The 16,969-nt window shown below is 38.6% G+C and overlaps 1 long non-coding RNA gene across 1 annotated transcript; it reads left to right on the plus strand.

The window, feature by feature from the left end:
• The first annotated feature begins 8,207 nt into the window (after positions 1-8,207).
• LOC140696653 (uncharacterized) lies at positions 8,208-10,169 on the plus strand. The gene is made up of 3 exons (XR_012073162.1): positions 8,208-8,527; positions 9,580-9,804; positions 10,118-10,169. It is a non-coding gene; the product is annotated as an uncharacterized lncRNA (long non-coding RNA).
• The last annotated feature ends 6,800 nt before the right edge of the window (positions 10,170-16,969 follow it).

Below are 16,969 nucleotides of genomic sequence, written 5' to 3' on the forward strand. Positions count from 1 at the left end.
TATTTATAAAATATATTAATAGCTACATGTAAATATATCACAGGGGTTAAAGTTTATTGATTGTGGTGCATGATCAAAAAAGTTGGGAACCATAGTGTTTTATATAAAAGTGTAATCATTTTTATTATATGTATGTATGTTTTATGTACACATGTATATATAATATACACTTGTAGAATAAATATTCTCCCAGAGCTTGAAACTGATATTTTGCTACATTAAAAAATGGAGTCACTTAGTATTTACTGTGAAACCAAGAGAAATAAATATGCTAGAGTATAGAGAAACAAGTTAAATTAAAATAGGACCAGTGATACACACACACACACACACACACACACACACACATATGCACAATGGAACACTACTCAGCCATAAGAAAGAATAAAATAATACCATTTACAGCAACATAGATGGACCTAGAGATTATCATACTAAGTGAAGTTAGTCAGACAGAGATAAAGTATCATATGATATCACTTATATGTGGAATCTAAAACAGTGAACTTATTTACAAAACAGAAACAGACTCACAGACATAGAAAACAAATTTATGGTTTCCAAAGGGAAAGTGGAGAATGGATAAATTAGGAGTTTGGGATTAATAGATACCCACTACTATATATAAAATAGATAAACAACAAGGATCTACTTTATAACACAGGAAACTATACTCAGTATCTTGTAGTAACCTATAATGGAAAAGATTCTGAAAAAAAATATATATATATTCATATGAATCACTTTACTGTACCCCTGAAACTAACATAACATTGTAAATCAACCATACTTCCATAAAAAAATTAAAAATAAAATAGGACCAGTGAAGTTTGGTAAACATTAGGATAGTCTATGGAGGGACAGACTTCCAGCTCTCCCTCAACATTTGTTCTCTTTTCTTCCTTAGGCGTGGAACCCATGGTTTTTAAGTTGTTCACATTTCTCTTTCTTTTACCACGGGTGCTATATGTAAGTAAGTTATAGCTAGTGGGGTGTAATCAGATGTGCTTTGGCTTATCAGTGCACTAATCAGTCTGACAATTTTGTGTGCCACTTCTGAGATGTGCCCTAACAAAGAAGAGATCTACCATTCTCCCCTTCCTGCTGGCAGGAAAAAATGACGTGATGGCTAAAGATCAAGCTTGCATCTTGAACCACGAGGAGGAAGCCACACACAGAGGAGGATGGAGCCACAAGATAGAAGGACCATTGAATCACTGTATCAGCTCTGGACTGGTGACCTCCAGACAGCCATTACAGAGGGAGAAGTTAACCTTTACCTTATTCAAAGCACTGTTGTTTGGCGTTTTCAGTTATCCGCCGCTGAATCTAATCTAGTACAACCCTTAATTTAGGTTGTGAAATATCTCCTTGAGGTACAACATATTGAAGATTGCATTACAAAGCAGCACATGAACTATGGATTTAGTTATATACATTTGTCTCACCTTCATTGAGTATTAATGAGTATATGAAAAGGAAAAGATACAATTTCTTATAGTTAAAATAGGAGATATAATGCAGACAACAATAAAAAGTAAGAGAAGTACAATGAAAGGACTGTGGTTTAAAACAGATAAAAACATTATTAGGAGGAGAGAACATTTGATTTTGGCCCGAAGCGACATGAAGTGGCAGGGGGTAGGGGTGGGGGAGTAAGGCTGGTCACGCAGGCACAAAACATGTTAAGAAAGCATGAAGTGTTCGTAAGGAAAGGTAAATAGATGTGAGAGAAAACTCTCAAACTTGGTCTGAAATAAAATGGTTTTTGTGTGTAAGGCAGTTCGCAACCAACCTCTGGAAAGAAATTAGCATTCCTGATAAATGCTTAAGCAATTTTCTGATAAACTTTAATGCAATTAAGAGCCTTTCTGGGAAATCAGCTCCTCACCCTCTCAGCTGATGTTTTTTAAGCAGACAGATGATTTTTTCCTGAATTCTGCCTAAAAATTTATCTAAATATTCTCTGTTCCTAAAACACGTCCCTACCAAGAGTGAATCTTTGAATACACCCTTTTGCTAAATTAGCATCTCAGCCAGATTTAAGTGCATCATGCTTTTCAAAACATGCTAAGATTTACATGTATAAATTTATGTGCTTCTAAATTTTCTTCCCATTTCTTGTATTTGTACCTAAATAGCTAAATCAAGGACCCTCTCTCACGAGTTTGAGAGCTATGAATATGAAAATTCAGAGCCTGAAGGCTTTCAGAACTCCCAAGGATGTCGCTTTGTTCACTGCCTGCCTGGGAAGAGAGTCATAGAGGGAGAGGGGCTGCCGAGTGATCGTGGAAGAGGATTAGCAGGTGGTCAGAGGGCACTGGCATCCCTGGTACAAGCAGAATGATGTTTTTAAGGGCAGAGTCACTTGAGCTTCTAAAGGAGATAGTATATCAGCTTTCCTGTGAACCAGAACATTGGCGGGTGCGGACTAGAGGGGAGAGGACACTGCAACCAGTGTTAAGCCTCTGAGATTCTGAAGCAGGAACAACTATAAACAAATATGATGAACCTTAAAAAGAAGGAATATCTTATTTTCAAAGCTTTGATTCTTGTTACAGGAGCTGTGTTCTTTGGCCTGACTAGAAGGGAATTCTTCGCTCCTTTTAATACATATAAGTGGCTTGGCTTGGTGGTGAGACAGAAACAACTCCTGGACGAAAGAGACAGAAAAGCCAGCTGGCCAGGACAGCCTGGCTAACAGTCCTCCTGCTCAGTGACCACGGGGAAGAGGAAGGTGACGAGGCCTCTCAGCTAGGAGATGGGATGGCGGACATCTGAGGGGCAGTTTTTGACTTCAGCGGGGTCTAATAGAATTTTTGCTTTTGAAATGGACCTGGTATTGCTTAGTTGTTTATGGAATTTGGGGAAACTGCTATACACTTGTTAGACGTCAGCTTCTGAGGGTTTTACTCTTCCAGAATACGGAAAATGGGGCAGGAGTGGGACTTGTCTATTTCTTTCAAACTTCTTTGTCTTGGTTGTAGTTAGGGTTCCTGCTTAATTACCCACGTTTCCCTCTGCCTGGAATGCCCTTCCCTCCACCTGTACCATCGGCGGCCTTCCCATCGTGAGCATGTACTCCTTGGAAAGGTTTCCAAGAACCCTCCCTCCTGTCACCAGAATGGCTCACTGCCTCATTTGTGGTATCACTGATGGCACTCACACCTCTAAAAGATCATTTTCTCTGTTGTGTGGTCATTATCTGTCTTTGGACGTCATTCACCAGACTGTGAATCCCCTAGAAGGCCAGCCGTTGGTTTTTGTTTGTCTCTTTGTTGTTCGTTTGTTTGTTTTCCTTGGATGAAATACAGATGCTATGTCTTTCCTGATTTTTTCATCCCACTCCCTGGGCAAGTGATAGATACTCTCCTATGTGGGTCTCAACAGCTTGCCAATTGCAGAGAGACAAAAAGGCCCTCGACTGCCTGGGAGGAGCCAGCTGGGATCAATTACTACCTGTCACCTCAGCAGGAGAGTCAGTGACCCGTCTCCTCTTCTATAAAGTCTCCCCGGGGACATTGGTGCCGGGTAGCTGGTATACTCAGCACGGGTATGAACGTTCCCTGAGCAGCTGCTAACAAAACTTGGGTTGTTTTGCCGCCCACCCCTTATCACAAGGCTGCTTTCATGAGAACCCTAGAGAAAGAACAGAACAGGGGCTGGGTCTCCCCCTGCAGCACACCCACGGTATGCCTGGCCGTGCCCAGTCCAGCCACTCCTCTTCCTGGGATGCCGAGGCAAGGGGGCTCAGTGTTTATTGACCCTCCACCTGTGTGCCTCAGTCTGTTCTGGATGGTGACTATATGTGTTTGACTGGGCCCTTTCTTTGCCTGACACCAAGCCATAGCTTTGTGATCAAATGATCTAGAGATAATAAGCAAGTAAATAGATAAATCAATACAAAATTTGTGAGCTTCAGAAACAAGTGGTTTGAGTAAAAAGCTAATTTTCAAAAGTCTCCATCAACCCATGGCCACTGTCTCTTCTTCTAGATGACTTGCTGATGCAAAAAGCCAGAAAGGCAGATTCCATTACATTGCCTGGACATGTTTTCTCAACTTCCTTGTCATTTTGATTAGAACACCCTTGATTTCTGCTACTGACCCCAGTCAAAACTGATTTTTGAATCCTGTTATGCCCTCTGGAGGTGTGGCAAACTATCTGGGGGCTACCTGATAACCCCAGAACAGCGAATGACTGAAGAAATAATGAACCTAGTGGAAAGCTAGAATTAATGAATAAATTTTTTTTCACTGTTGATATCTGCTACATTTGAAGGAATCTGAATTCAGTGTTCTGCGCTCCAAAATAAAATATTAGGACAATCTCTGCCTTTGGGTCAAAAACAGAAAGATTCACTACCCCTTATCTTTCTGCACACTGTTGAATAGATTTGTGGTGTGACTGTTAGCTTAGAAAGGAAACCAGTGGGAAATGTTGTATTCTCCCAATGAACAAACCCATGTAAGGGCTATGCTTTCTGGTGGCAACAGTATGTTTTGTCTAATCATCATTTGAAATTTTACTTTTGAGTTGTGGTACTTGAGCAGGAAAACTACTATAACAGCCTCAAAACCAGGCAAAAACTCATTCTTGCAACTCTAGAGCTATTTTGGTATTGGTTTATAATATGTCTTACTTCTAACAAAGATGCTCCGAAGTTATATTTTATCATAAAATTCTCTAAACCTTACATTAAACGTTGTTATCTCTACCCAGATAACACAGATACCTAGAAAAGTGATTCTTCATTGTGTGCAACCACGGTGGGGGCAAAGGTAGGCTGGCTAGTCCCTGAGTCTCCTAATTCTGTTCTTTTGTCATAAGCTGCGTATTCCTCCACGGGCTTTATGGTTTAACAAACAAAAGGTTCAGTAGAACCTTCGGACATCAAATGGCCTTCCTGAAACAATGTCTTGATGAGTTAAATAAAAATGAATCAGAAACACATGGACCCAACTTCCCTTGAAATATAAGAGGGCATACAAATCAAGGCAAGGAGCACTTAGCAAACACTGGGTTTGGGTTTCCTGAACCTGAAATGTTAAAATAATTAGCAAGGACTTACTGAGGCTGAAAAGTGATCAGTTCCAGTATTTCTAACTCAAAACTGAAATGAAGAGAGGCGGAAAGGTCCTAGAAGAGAGGAGAGTGGCTGTGGGGTGCAGGGAGACCTTTGAAAATTAGCTCCCCCCCCCACACCACTTGTTTCCCGAAGCTCAGAAATTTTGTTTGTTTGTATGTATGTGTGTATGTGTGTGTGTATGTATGTATGTATGTATCTTCTCTTTTGCTTTGATTCCTAGGTTTCAGCTGAAGACCTACCTGAAATACTCTGAACTGGTTCAACACAAGTCTTTCTCATCCCTTCTTAAAGGCAGGAAATGATGATATGTGGTAAGACAGTGTTCTGTTCATTCTTAACTTGGAGATGAATTCATATACTGGCCACTCGGGAAGTTTGGTTAAGTAATCAGGTTGAATTTATTTCTTAGTGAGCTGGACTTCTCAGCATTCCCCAAACCCAGAATATTATTCTTTTAGAAAGCACTGTAAAAAAAAAAAGTTGTAAGAATGAATTATTACCTACTAGAATACAGATTTTAAAGTAGATCGTAAGCTTGGAGAAAAAAACCAAAAACTGAATTTTTAGAAACCAAGAGACAGTGCTTTCCTGGCTTGATCCTTCACTGTGTCTGGGATTCCCAGAATACCTGTGCTGGCCCAGATCTCCTATCTTCCTCACAGAGGCCCCTGGGACTCAGCCTGCCCCCTCTATTTTCCTATGGTCGCTTCCCTCCATCCTTTGTGATGTTTTCCCCCCACATTTAAGTCTGGCTGCAGAGTGCAAAGCAATTTCCTATCACTACTTCCGAATGCACACTATTTTTAAAGATTATTTTAGAGATTTTATTGGTAATCGTGGGAAACCGAAAGGAGCAACAAAAATAACCTTGGGGAAGTCTCGGAGCTAAAAGAGTAATCCGGGGTCTCTTGGTTCCTGATTTTGTCAGCCAGAAGCTTGAATGCAGTGGTCCTACCTTGCTTCTTACCTCTGCAGGTAGATCTCAGCAACTCTCTTCTGAAGGCCAAGCATCTCTTTCCTTTCCCAGTAGCCCTTGGTCAAGCCTGAAGATACTATCCAAGTTGCATCATTAATGTTTCCTTCTATCAAGGGGCAAGTTTCCATCTCTAAAGTCCTTTTCAGTAGAGGACACTTGTTCACTACTGTTGTGCACAGTCTAGAATCAGTCTCGTTTTTGTTATATTCTCATGTACCCCCTTCCCATTTATAAAAAATATAATTTTTTAGCCATTTCAGACCTATCAATCAGAAGCAAAATTAAAAATAATATTTTTATTATTTAAATATGAAACACTTCACTTATTCATCCATATAAATTTATGTCACTTAGGCCCAAAATGTCTGGTACTAAGAATTCAATGGTCAAGTGTGTGATGTAAGCGTCTTACAAACTGTGAAGGTATTCAACAAAATCCAAGAGTCCTGGCTGAGGGGAACAACTTCATTAATTCATTCAACAAACACATCATGTTACCCCTTCTGGGGTCTCTACTGATAATATTTTAGCACATGACAGAAAAAATGACACAAATCTGTTGGGTTTAGAGAGTGTTATTATGCAATCTGACACTCCCTTAGGTGCAAGAGCTTTCAGATGCTTGAATCCATTATTTCTTTTCCTGCCTCTGTGATAATAGCTTCCTTTTATTGGGCATCTATCAAGAGGCAGGCACATGACGTATGTTCTCTCATTTACTCTTTGAACAATGCTATGAAATAGGTAATGTGAGCCATATTTCATGACTGAGCAAAGTGAGACTCAGAGAAATTAAGCAATTTGTTCAATATTGAGCCACTGATAAAGTGAAAGAGTCCAAATTTGAACCCAGATCTAACCCAAAAGCATCTTGTATTCATTGTATTCCTCTCTATTTTCTCAATTATTCTGAATTGAATGCCTGGAACTTTCAAAGAAAGGTGCTATATAAATCAATTCTGACAATAGGGTAATTGTGGCCAGGAAGACCAGTCTCAGCTGTTTTATAATTACACCATTATAGGTTCACAAAATGTTAGTGTAGTAGGGACATTTAAGATCTCCAAAGCCAACCTCGTTTTCACATAGACAACAACTCCCTAGAAAAAGACTGTTGTCTTCGGAGTGACACTTAAAGCAAAAACCAAGACTGCAATCACATTTACCCACTTCTCAAGCCAGTGTGCTTTCCAATCTGTTTATCATCTGATATAACCAATCAAATTACATACAATCAAAAGAGAAAAAACTTCACCAAGAAAAAGCAACTCAGAAATCCACCTCACTTAAGCCCCAAAGCTATTATGTCTAAATAGTAACCATTTCTCAAACCAAGAGATCTGGGGAGACTTGTGAGCGTTTTGCACTAGGTTCCAAGGGCTAGCCAATCTTTGAATGTGCTGTTGTTTTTAACAGCTGGAGGTCAAGATAGAAGGAAGTAGGGTTATATTCTTTCAGATGTCCCATATACTGATGATATGAGCACCTGCTCTGGTGTCATTGAGTCCTCATTTTTCATTTTCAGTAGACAGTCAGGTTTAGAATTCCAGTTCAGTCCATCTATAACAGCTTTTTGATTGCTTAGACTCAGGGCTCCTTATCAGTTCTAAATAATCTTCCTGTGTTTTCTTTTTCTGTTTGCCTCAAGCTCTAGGAATTCAGCCTGTTTTCCTATCTCAGTGTATAATAATAATAATATCAGTGCAATCACAATTATGTTTATTGAGGTCTTGTTATATGCAAACACTGTCCTAAGTGCTTTACATGTGTTACTTCATTAACCCTTATGAAGTAGGTCATGTTATTATTTCCATTTTATAGATGTGGAAACTAAACAGAGGTTAAATAATGTTCCCAAGGTTAAACAATTAGTGGTTGAGCTGTTCTGTACTATGTGATTTTAGTTTCTCCTTCAATAAAAGTTCTCTCAGCTTTTCTTTGCTACTTCCCAAATACACACATACTACATGCCCCGTCTCATCACAATGAAACAAATAAGGGTTTGCTGGGAATTGCTGCTACAAAACAGAGTAACAGAATGTGAACACTGGTAAGTTACAAGGTTACGGAATCTTCTGAAGTTCTTTTGATTGTGATTTGTGGTTTGCAGCTTATGACTGCCTCCCGACATGACAACTGGAAGCCCCAGTGGTCTTCTGTTTGCTTCTTTTATTTCCCTGGGGAGAACAGGTGTTTACTCATCTGTGCTTTTTTCTGTGCCTCAGGAAACTGGGATGACTGAGTACACTGATAATAGAGGCTGAACCAAAGGTGTACCCTAATCCTATCCCATGGACTGATGTCTTCGCTGAGACCCTCCAGACGCCACTGTATGCCCATCACCTGATTTCTGTGTAGTCCAGAACAATGATCCTCTTTTGGGGAGGAGGAGGAAGGAAGAGGAGAATAAGGAGACAAAGAAATATTCTTCTCAGTTAAAGGAGAATCAGCTTGTTTTCCTGGTAAACGTTAAGAGTGTACCTGGCCTTAATTTTTATTTTAAACATGTCTATCACCTACCCTTGTGGGGATGGTAGAGGATAGATATAATTGAGATCACATGGTGAAGTACGCTATTCAAATTTTCAATGACAACACCAGAGGTTGAACTTTTGATTCCTAGCCTGCTAGTTGCCCAGGTGTTGGTCTGTTGGAAGCAGGCAGGCACATTTCACGCAGAAATGAACTCCACTGTTTTCTTATAATCTAGTATTATGCCTTCACTTCTGTATGTTATAAATGAAATTCTAATTAAAACCAGAAAAACCAAAGAAGTCACTAATGGGAAGACACATGTCTTGGCTCTGCCACTAATTAATGTTGTGATTTTGGCAGATTCTTCATCTTCTCTGGGACTCAGTTTCCTAGTTTTTTTTTTTCTTTCAAGTGAGAGAAAAACACCATTTCTAAGGTATTTTTCAATTCTAACATTCTTTGATTGATAAGAACCATGTGAATAAAAGGCGGCTTTAGAAACTCGAAAATATAATACTATAGGAGAGAGGATGCTTTTCTATTTTGAATTCTATCAGACTTTTATTCTGAATTTTAAAGCAGAATTGAATATTTTTCAGTTAGCTTTCTAGGTAGTACCAAACACATATCTAATTCAGGGAGGAAAAGAAAAAGCTAAAAATTTGTTTGGGGAAAAAAAAGAAGTACTCTTCAGCGTTCCTAGACATTAAATGGCTCGTTCAAAGCAACAGTTTGATAAACTGTGTAAATGAGAGAGGAACATATGGATTAAATTTTCCTTGAAATACATACGTACTTAAAAATTAAGAAGAAAAAGTGCTTGGCAAAGCCCATTTGGTGTTCTGCCAAATGGGAAACATTTTAAAAATAGTCCAAAATGTAGTTTTATCTCAAATTGCTGCCATATTCACCCATCCTTATTGATTATACATTTTAAAATTTGTTACTTACACTCCTTGTGTTTATTTTTGCAGTTTGTTTTATGCCCTGGGGGCTTGTTCAATTTTGCTACCAATTTTTTTTTTTTTTTTTTAACCAGAGGGCATAGTCCGTTAATCACAGAAGAGCACATCACGGTATCTATCGCTTCCTGTGAGATTCCTGTTAATTGGACTTCTGTGGAGGTTTCAGTTTGATCTCTCCTGGAGTAACAACTGGCATTAATTCATATTGCTGTAATGAAAATTTCTAAGGAGCACTTTGTGGTAGAAAAATAAAGGGGATCTGCTCTTTGAAGATGTGGAGTATGGTAAATAACTTTCCGGTAAATAACTTTCCATTAAATCATGCTATTGCAGTGGAAGAGCTTTGAGGGAAGACAAGCCCAGGGTTTCCTGATTATATATAATTCAAAACCAGAGAATCAAAAGACTTAGAGATAACCCTCCTGTGGATGGATAGAAGAGTTTGGTTTGTCAAGTGATCCCATGGTATAACTTGAAAAAGAGAAAAAAACTATTTTCTCAAAATTTTTAAAAATCGCAGGTTTCTGATCAAATTGGCAGTCCTTCTTAGTTTTAAGGGTTGAATTTATCTGAGTAAAATGACTCAGTGCAATTTGTTTAATTACTTTACAGCTCTCTGCAGACACTGTGGAAGTCACATCTCTGCAGATGAACGTACAGGTTCTGGTCCCTAGGACATACTCTTGAAACCTGACATTCTGGGTGAGATATTCTCCCACCTCCTTCCCTTTTTGTAATCTAATCTTTTTAGAAAGGATGCTATTTTGTTATGGAAATACCAGGAAACATGAAACATATTCAATTCTGTTTTAAAATTCAGAATCAAACAAAGTCTGATAAAATTCAAAATAGAAAAGCATGTTTGTTGGTGTTAAAATCTCAAACCCTAGGAGACAATATCATCAAATACAGCAGCATTCTACTCTGGATATGTCCAAAGCAATGATAAGATTTATTTTCACAAGATGGTAACAAATCTCACTTATCCTTTGAGGATAATCTTTAGAACACAAGAGTACATTTTTATTGTTGGATTGTTCTTTTTCTTCTGTAGTATTGAAATATTATATGTTATTTTTAATAATTATTTTTCCATGAATTCTTTATAATTTATAAAAAGGCCTCATTGGACTCATGTATTTTACCCATGCAAATTACCAATAGAACTTGTATAATTTCATGAGCTTTGAAGTGAAAAGTGTTTTAGGCAATTTTGCATAACAACTCAGTAGCAGATACAGAAGGACACTATTGGAACTTCCCATGTGCTCAGTTTTATTTTTAAAGGGTCATTTAACATAACAGCGTATATTTGAAATATAAAGAAAGTTATTTTGAAATGCTTTATTCCATTTCCTTAGGGTCTATTATAAGTAATTTTATAAGATAAATTTTGATGTCTGGTAACCCAAACATTTAAAATTTACATTATTCTATTCTTCAGTCTATTTGTTTGAAATGTAGTAGCGTATTTAGAAAATCTGAAAAAGAAAGAGTAAATGTAATTATTTTACTAATGGTATTATGGGAAATTATTTCAGTTTATGAATAAAGGAAGCTAGTAACTGAAATGCCTTCCTCAGTGTAAGGTGTTCATTTGTCATACTTAGATCAGAGTTAAGTATATTATGGTGATTTGGAAACTTAGATTATTGTCATAGTTTCTTAGTTACTATGAGAAATTACTTTGAAAGAAAAGCAACTTCATTGAGTTTTCATTTATGTATCATAAAATGCATCTATTTTAAGTGTACATCTAAATGAGTTTTGACAGAAGTATACATGTATGGAACCGCCATCGCCAGTCAAGAGAGAAACAGAATATTTATATCACCTAAAAAATTTCCTTTGCTTCCTTTGACAGTCCAGTCCTCGCCTTGAAGGTCCTTGGCAACCCCACAATAGATTTTGTAATGGAATCTGCTTATACCATAATAGGTTCGATTTGCCTGTCCTAGAATGTGATATAAATTTAAGGACACAGTATGTCCTCGTCCATGTCTGACTTCTTTCACACAGCATCATGTTTTTCAAATTCATCCCTGTGGCATGTATCAGCAGTTTGCTCCCTTACACCACTGAGTATGCTCCATTTTATGGCTGTATCACAACCTGCCCATGTACACTCAGGCTGTTTCCACCTTCTGCCTAGTGCAAGTAAGGCTACTCTGAGCATTTACGCACAGGTCTTTGTGTGGACATATGTTTCATTTCTCTTGGGTGACCACCTAGGAGGTAAAATTGATGGACTGTATTTTAAACATATGTTATACTTTTTAAGAAACTGCTCAAATGTTTCCCCAAATCGGTTACACTATTTTATACTCCCACTAAAAATGTATGTGAGTTCTAGTTGCTTCACATTCTCACTAACATTTAGTATCATTATTATTTTTATCAGCTATTTTAGTAGCATGTACTGGTGTCATAAACCAGACACAAAAGGATAAATACTGTATGATTCCACTTACATGTGGTACCTAGAGTAGTCAAACTCGTAGAGACAGAAAGTAGAATAGTGGTTACCAGGGGCTAGTTGTTTTCAGCTTAAAATAAGATGTTATAAATATAAGATATTTCATGTAAACCTCTTGGTAACCACAAAGGAAATACCTACAGTAAATACACACAAAAAATTATGATGAAGGAGTCAAAGTGTGCCGCCACAAAGTCATTGAATCACAAAGGAAGACAATTAGCAAGGAAGCAAGAAACAGAGGATCTACAAAATAGTCAGAAAACAATTAGCAAAATGGCAATAGTAGGTCCTTACCTATCGATAATTACCTTACATGTTAAGAGCCTTAAAAAAAATGAATATATATACAAAACAGAAACAGACTTACAGACACAGAAAACAAAGTATGGTTACCAAAGGGGAGAGGGAAGGAGGGAGGGACATATTAGGAATATGGGATTAACAGATACTAACTATTATACAAAAGATAGATAAACAACAAGGATTTACTGTATAGCACAGGGAATTATAGTCAATATCTTGTAATAACCTACAATGGGATATAGTCTGAAAAAAAACTGAGTCAGTTAGCTGTATGCTTGAAACTAACACAATATTGTAAAGCAACTATACTTCAATAAGAAAAATTACTTTAAACATATATGGATTAAATTGTCCAATCAATAAGCATAGAGTGGTTCAAAGGACGAAAGAACAAGACTCATCTTATGCTGCCTACAAGAGACTTCATTTTAGCTTTAAGGACACACAGACTGAGAGTGAAAGGATGAAAAAAGATATGTTAAGTAAGGGATGACAGCATTTCATCCTGGAGAAGAAAGGGTTATTTAAGGAAAAAGAAAGAAAGAAAGAAAGAAAGAAAAGACTGTACACTCCTCCCATACAAGGAACATCCAGCAGACTCGACATCCTACTCCTGCTGGGGACGGGGTGGAAGTCAGTTTGGAAACCGACTCCAGGCAGTTTACCTTCAATTCACTCATTTTCCCTATAAGCATTTAGGAATGTATTGAGGTGATGCTTGTCAAACTACCTTATGCAAATAAATTTCCCGAGGATCTTGTTATGCTACCTGACTTCGTAGGTTTGGGATAAGGCCCAAGATTCTGCATTTTGAACAAGTTCCTAAACCAGGCAGATGCTGCTGCCCCACGGCAGACCTGAGAGGCAAGGTGCTAAAGGTTATCAGTTCCTCGCACCCAGTGGTCAGACAGTCCTAGAGCCAGAGACTGCAGAACAGCGGGATGGGGCGAGAGCTTAAACCTTCTCAAAAATGTCAAAGGGAACTTTCTGAAGGACCCCAAAGAATCCTTACTTTATCAACTGATTTCACTGGCAGTGAGTGTCTTATGATAGTGAAGTGCTCATGTCTTTTACTGACATTAAAGGAACTTTGTTCCTTGTGTCTTCTGGCATCTTTGTGCCAAGCCCCGTGCCCTGGTGACAACTGTCAAGATCTGTATCTCGCATTCTTTTGCTCTCTCTCAACTCCCACTCAGGGTTATACGTTTGATTAATGCTTAATTGAATAGAGGAATAAATGAATGACTGAGTAAGGGAAGTCTTGTGTCCTTTGGGTTTCTATGCCTCCAGATAAACCCAAGGTGTGGGCACTTCAATAAAACTAAAGTGCTGTTCCACTTACTCCACTTCTCTCCCTACCCCGTATCCAGCCAAAAAAGGCAGATCTGCAACGTCCGCCTGCCACAAGCAACCTTTGGGCCTCTCTAAACCAGCGAGTTAACTCTGGTTACCTTACTTACTCCTAATTTGCAAGACCCTCATGACATTCCCAGGGTTACAAAGACAGAACCAGGATTCCGTGCCTCTTAGAAGTTTGCAATAATCTCTATCATTGAAACACCGACAGGTTTTGTGATTAAACCATCCCTTCTAATTTTTTTTTTTTTAAAGAATTGAGGAATTAGTTTCTGTCTCTTTCTTGGGTATTTTATTGCCAAAGTTAAAAACCCTCATATTCAGAAAGTCTTTTTAAATTTTTTTACCCAGGGTTTTTTCTTTTTTTTTTTTTTCCTGCAAAGTCAGTTTCTACTTATTTTGGCCTTAACGGAGACACAGACAATCAAATCGGCACATTCGCACTTTATGCACTTGAAATTTTACTATATTAGGACAATCTGGAATTTTATCTGGCTAAAGTAAACAGTCCTTAATAAAAGCTGGTTTTCTCTTCTTCTGCTTTTCTGTGTTGGTAATTCTATCAAAACAACGAATCAGAGGGGAAAAAACTATACCGCTAGAGGTAATTAAATAAAGAACAATGAGCAGCTTAGGGGGTATAACCAGCAAGGGTATGTGTCAGGCTGTCCGGTCAAATTGCTGGGAAAACATTATCTGGGAAGACTTTATGGGAAGAAGACAACGTCCAAAGAAGTCTCAAGTTCATAATGGGAAAGTTAAATATGAGCTTTTTAATAGTTGACAAAAATACTCCAATACAACACACTACTATTACAAGCTTCTCATGAATCATGCCATGTTAGAAGGATGATGAAAGACATGCCTTTTTCAGAGCTGAATCGACAGTCCCATGACCTATTTCCAGGTGCCAAAGGCTTACCACAATCTCATCTCGCAGGCAACCATGGTGCCGTAGGGACAGAGTCTAACATAGACTCCTATCTTCAGCAGATCTACAAACTGAAGCAACTCTCCCAGTTTTTTTCTAAGAGTTGGAGAACTGGTTCCTGTACCTTCCTTAGGTCTTCCACTGCTCGTGCCACATGGAGAAAGCTCTTTTTGTGTTTTTCACCTTAAGGTCTTTTTGTATTGTTAATGTCAGTTTCTACTTACTTTGGCCTGAGTAGACATACAGAAAATTTGATATGCGCATTAGCACTTTATGCATTACTATATTAGGACAATCTGAAATTTTATTTGGCTAAAATAAATAGTCCTAATTCCATTTACTTCTCAAATCCCTATTACCCAAGACTCGAATTATCTTTATTATATCCTTTTACACATCTTTAACTTTTCCATGTCCTTCTAAGTTGTGTTTCTAAAATTTAAGTACAATTGTTTATTAAGGTCCCAGGAGGAGATGGTTTATATTCTTAAGGCTCTCATATATTGCCTTTTACCTAGACAACTCACAGTGGGTATGATCTTTTTCTTAAGAAATACCCTTGTTTAAAAATTGGACGTTTAACTTCCAGCTGAAAATGGGAGACTGAGCACAGACATTTACCTCCCCTTTCCTCCAAAGATCCCTTTGAAATGACAGTAAAGCGTTTTTGTTTTGTTTTGTTTTGTTTTTTAATAAAAGCAGAACAATGCTGGGAACCATCTGTCAGTCAAAAATGTTGAATTCCTAGAATACTGAAAACACATGTGATCAGAATAGATAGAGAAAGAGCAGAGGAAACCAAAGCCCAAGATACCAGAAGGAAGCAAGGGACGTCCTCAGGAGTCCAGACATCTCCAAGTTCAAATCACTAAATGTGAAGGATAGGGTGGGCCAGTTACCAGTTAATCCTTCAAAACAGCATCCTTGCCCCTCTCCTACCATAAAGTGGCTGACAATGAAAACTCCTGCCCTTAAGCTAAAGCCAGCATTTCACACTCCAAAGGAAGCATGTAATTTGTGCCCAGAGCTTTGTAGTGAGGGTTTGGGGAGCTGAGAAAGAACCACAAGAGAGGTTGAGCGTGTCCAGAATAGACATAAGATATGGAGAGGCTGCTCCAGGGTCATCACCATCGTCACTCTGGGACCTACACTGATGGTTCTGCTAGATGGAATGCTGTCATTCACCATGGTGGAGGCAAATGGGAGGGTTCTAGAGGTTCTCAAAATAAATGCTGTGGCCTGGAAGGGACACATATCTCTCTGCTCACAATTCATTGGCCAAAATTAGTCACATGATCCTATTCAAACTCAAGGAGGCCAAAAAGTGCAACCTTACCACAGGCCAAGCACTGGAAATTGGTGGGCAGGACTCATGACTACTCTTATTACCTGCAAAGGAATGAGCGTCAGATGACAGAATTTCCATCATCCAACTGTGTGCTAGATGACAATAAAGCAATGCTTTCAAAGTTATAAGAAAAAATGAATAATTGCCTAGCACTTTATTCTCACAATCGAACTATTAATTAAATGTGAGGACACGCAGGAATTTAGAAAACATACTGCCCATCCACTCTTGCTGAAAAACTTCTTTACATGCTTGAATAAAAGGAGATCTCCAAACTACATGTGCCACTTACATAAAGGTAGATCCGGTGCTTAAACTGTAGTGCTGTTCAGCAAAATATTTGAGAAAATGTTCTGTGATATGGAAGAATTTGTAAGGGCTCAAATATTTGACAACCCTCTCCTTCCCTTCTGAGGGATTGTTTTGGACAAAAATAAACATATTGCAAAGAGTTCTGGGACCCAATTCTAACCTGTGTGTGTGTGTGTGGAGGTTTCCCACACCAGCAAACAATTCTCAGAGGTCAGCCGGATGTCCAAGATTTCAGGTCAGTTCTTACACTATCTCCCTGGAGACAGAATCAGATTCCACAGGTAAAGGGTTCAGTCCTATAAGACCGCCCTCCCCTTCAGATGCCAGTCACAAGCTCAAGTTGTTACCTGTGCTTTTGACCAACCAGCCATGAACTGGAGGTGCCAATGACCCCTGTAACTCAGGATGCCAATCACAAGTCCAGGTTGTTACCTGTGCTTCTGACTATAAATCAGAGTTCCCACGGTCCACTCCTCAGGTTCAATTAATTTGCTAGAATGGCTCCCAGAACTCAGGAAAACCCACTTAAGTGCTAGAATACCAGCTTATTACGAAAGGATATTAAAGGATACGAATCAACAGCCAGGTGAAGAGATACATAGGGCAAGATCCCAAAGAAAGACGCTTCTGTCTTCATGGAGCACAGGGGCCTGGATGGTGGCACAGGGAAGCTGACGGTTCCCAAAGTGGAAGTTTCTGGAAAAGGGCCAAAGAGCTATCCTTTGGGTTTTCATG

Source organism: Vicugna pacos, chromosome 5, assembly GCF_048564905.1.
Source record: "Vicugna pacos chromosome 5, VicPac4, whole genome shotgun sequence".
Lineage (NCBI taxonomy): Eukaryota > Metazoa > Chordata > Mammalia > Artiodactyla > Camelidae > Vicugna > Vicugna pacos.